The following is a 4608-nucleotide window of genomic DNA, read 5'->3' as shown; positions in this document are numbered from 1 at the left end:
ATTATAATCGTTTTATTTATGTATGTGATGTATGCCATGCTTTTTGTTCTTGCTAAGTGTTAAGCTTAAGTGTTTTATAACATCAAGTGTTTAAAATCTGTCCCTATCTCTCCCTCTCTCTCTCTCTCTCTCTGTCCCCTGCCTGCGTGTTTTCAGGAAGGGGGGTTGTCCCTCAGACAGACAGACATGCCGGCTCCAGGTGTGAATAGAACAATAGAAAGTTTAGATGAACCACTGTGTGTGGGTGGGGGCGGGGGATCCCTTATCTTTTAGAAGTGCCAGGTGCAGTTGTAAACCCCTCCCCCCTCAAAACATCTGTTTGTTGTGTGAATGTGTTAATTAGATATAGTTAAAACCGGGGGGTGGGGGTCCCCTTCTCTTTTGAAAGTGACAGTTGACAGGTGACAGGTACCAGGTGACAGGTGACAGATGACAGGTGACAGGTGACCGATGACAGCAGCTGACCGCTGACAGGAAAACACACAGCTTGTGTGTTGGTTTAGCCCTAACATTGCAATTTCCAGGCGCATATATACGTTGGAATATTGGGTGTACAGTAGGTGTACACTATTGAGTATAGGTATGGAAAAATAAAAAGTATGAATAAATTATGCAAATTTAAAAAATAAAATGAATTTAAGCAAAACTTAATGAAAAAATAAAAATAGAAAATAAAAAACTTAAAGCTTAAAGTTAAAAAAGTTACAAAACAAAGTTAAAAGTTAAAAAACTTAAACAAATAAAGAAAAGGAGACAAATGAAAAATCAAGAACTTTTAGTGTAAATGTGGTTTCTCAATTGTACTGCCTATGTACGTGTGAGCTTGGGTGTTGTAGATGCCGCAAATATGTTCGAAAAGGTTTGTACATTGGTTAGTTAGAGGGGGTGGTCTACTGTGTGGGTGGGGTGTGTATGGGGGTTGGTCTACTATGTGTAGGTGTAGTCTAGTGTAAATGTGGCGTATAGCTGGTACTGCAGGTTTAAACATCAGATTGGTCTGCTGTCTAGCTTTTCTTTTTTGTCTAACAGATTTGTCCATTTTATGGTGTAATTCAATTTTTGACCCATAGACTATGGATCTAATATTGTAGGTGTAATTCCTCATACAGCCACTACAGACCTGTAGGGGGTTTCAGCCTCCTAGTGCAATTCATCTATTTATTTCTCGTCCCATTGGTTCAGAGGACACCCCCATCCATGGGCCCTACAAGGGGGGTGTAATACCAGTTTTGGCCCATAGACTATGGATTTGAGCATCTCATCGGTGTAATACCGGTTAACACCACTACACCCCGATGACTGTATGCCTATATGGCTGCATTGTGCATGTGCGGAACCACAAAGGGTGTAATATCAGGTTTGCCCCATAGGCTGTGAATTTAAGTAATGTAGGTGTAATTCAGATCTACCCCATAGGCTCAATACATACATGAAGGGGGTTATACTTAGCTTGAATATTGACCGGTGTAAATCTAGCCTGTGTAGCCTATCTGTGAACAATTACACAACATACAGAATAGTATGAGAGCCATAGGTGTTTACGATTATTTGTACGCAGTAACTGTCAGTTTTTACAGTATTACATGGATCCAATATTCTCTGCTATTATTTGGTATCCTTCAGATATGATGAGGCTCTTACATGTAACATATCTGTCATCTCTAATTATATTACAATATGGTTATGTTATGCTCATAGGGAACAGTGGTTCGAGCAGTAATTATTGTCTGAAGACATTGTATGATCAGGTTATTAACCAAACATTACAGGTAGTACATCATAACCCCATATGGTCTAGTGGTTTAGGATGCTTGGAGTATAGCCATGAGACCAAAGTTCGACTCTTGGTGTGGGAAATATAAGTATATGTTTTCAATTATAGTGAAAGTTAATGATATCCACCTAGTGGGGAATTTCTATAGAGGTTGATCAACCAGTCATGCAAACGATTTCAGCACCATAGACAGCATTATGCCCCTATTGTTAGGACTATTAGTACACCTTATGTAGACACAGAACTCTATAGTGCATACGTATTGGTTCATCATACAGATATTCCACTGATGGATTGATGGTAGGTTACTAGTTAGCATATGATTCATGTTGATAATCTTGTGAAAAATGTGATTTTTACGGGGGTGCATATGGTAAAATGCCTAAATTGTAAATTGTGAACTACATAACAATACTATTTACAGCATCACATACACAAAAATGATACAAAAACAAACAACAATCATACAACAGCAGAAAAACAAGACAAAAATGACACAAAGCAAACAGCAAAAACATAACACAGCAACAATACGAAACAAAATCAAAAGGCTACACACCAGACAAGACAATATGTAAAAACATATGTGATAAAAACACAAAACAAAATCAAAAACTGTACAAAACACAATATGTAACAAACATATGTGATAAAAACACGAAACAAAATCAAAAACTGGACACAACACAACAAAACAAACTTTTTCAAAACACAACACAAACAAAAAATACTAAAACAGAAATAAATAAACTACACAGCAGACAAAACAAGACAAAAACAAAAACTTTTTCAAAACAAAAACACAAAACACACATTAAACAAACATCATGACACAAAAACAAAACAAAAATTATACAACAGCAGAAAACAAAACAAAAATGACACAAAGCAAACAGCAAAAAACATAACACAGCAACAATACGAAACAAAATCAAACGGCTACACACCAAACAAGACAATATGTAAAAACATATGTGATAAAAACACAAAACAAAATCAAAAACTGGACAAAACACAACACAAACAAAAAATACTAAAACAGAAATAAATAAACTACACAGCAGACAAAACGAGACAAAAACAAAAACTGGACAAAACACAACAAAACAAAAACTTGACAAAACACAGCACAAACAAAAAATACTAAAACAGAAATAAATAAACTACACAGCAGACAAAACAAAAACTTGACAAAGCACAACACCACAAAAACTGGACAAAACACAACACAAACAAAAATACTACAACAAAAATAAATAAATAAACTACACAGCAGACAACACAACAAAAATAATAATAACTTGACATGAAGTATATGACTAAACGTGTAGCTAGATGGAATAGGGGGGTATACACAGACATGACCCGCTACCCATACATGTCCAGATCAGGCGGTTATAGCACCACCAGCAGGTGGTTTTTGCTAAACCCATTTTATTTTGGAACAAAATGGTTCAAATCATCAGATACCCTCCATGCCTAAGAAGAAAGGGACTATAATGTAGCACATTATAGTGCTATCATGAGGCCCACAACCTGCCAGGGCCTGTTTTTTATCTAGTCTAGTTTATCTATATAGTTGTATCTAGTACACAAGATCTTGCTCAATATTACAAATTATTTACAATTTTTATTTTTATTTGTAATGATAAGATGTTTTTTTTTGGAGAAAACGTATAATTCCTACACAGGCATGGGTTATCGATGTATACAAAAACATCTACTTGGATCAATTATCCTGGAATTATTTTTACTTCTAAGATTATATTCCTGAAAAAGTTGCTAAACTCTGTTGTTAAATGCTAAACGCCTATTGTTTTTAGATCTACAGTGATCTGTATAGATATGTAGTCAGAACAAATCACTAGTTGTCAGTGATAGACAGTAAATCCTTCATCATCAATCACCAGACACTTTTGACTCATTCACTCAGTTGTTCTCTCTTCCACTATATTATGACTAGTACATTATTCAACCAATACCAATAACTATTAACTAATAACTATTTTGCAACTAAATTTGGAAAAATTGTTAATTTCAGTTATTTTATCATTTTTTCAGACATACTCTCTATCCATTTTTGTAACTGTGCAAACCTCTGTAGTGGTAAAAGACCCCCACACTTCACCATTTTCCCCCTGGTGGGTAGACAATTACACAGCCAACAGATCCCTAACAGCATCCTAACAGCATCCTCCATCTGATTTCACGAGCCAAAGGCCTATAGGGTCTATCAGAGATACAGGACCCTGTGGGCACAGGGGTCTGGTATAGTCCTACCATGAGCCCACAACCTGACAGGGCCTATTTTTATGGCAGGGTCTAGTTCCATCTATATAGTTGTATCTAGTACACAAGCTTTTTACATACACAAATGAACCTCAGTGACATATCCAACACTCATTTACCATTACATGCTGGTTAAACTAAATCACTAGTCACTAAATTGATCCATAGGGGGTATTGTACGGAAAAAAGCTATGGCATGAAATCTAATGTGGAACACCGTATCTTAACATCTTAGTCAAAGTAATAGGCTAAATCATCATAATAGTTCTCAATCCTGGCTGAGGGTAGTAGGTAAATTAGGGCACTAGATAATTTGCTCACCCAAAGTTGCTGTGAAACTTCACAATATACAATAAATATATATATTTATGTCAGGGTCCTAGTAAAATATAGTGTAAGGGGTGCATTGGGGTAAATAAATAGGCATTTTCAGTTTATAAAGACCTAAAGAGCCCTGAAGATACTGTATTAATTGTTAAAGTTCTGCATAATATAGACCCAAATACCCCTTATTGCACACTAAGGGTTGGTGGTTTTAATGATAG

Source organism: Electrona antarctica (assembly GCF_951216825.1).
Source record: "Electrona antarctica genome assembly, chromosome: 21".
NCBI lineage: Eukaryota > Metazoa > Chordata > Actinopteri > Myctophiformes > Myctophidae > Electrona > Electrona antarctica.
Note: the sequence above shows the minus strand (reverse complement) of the source record.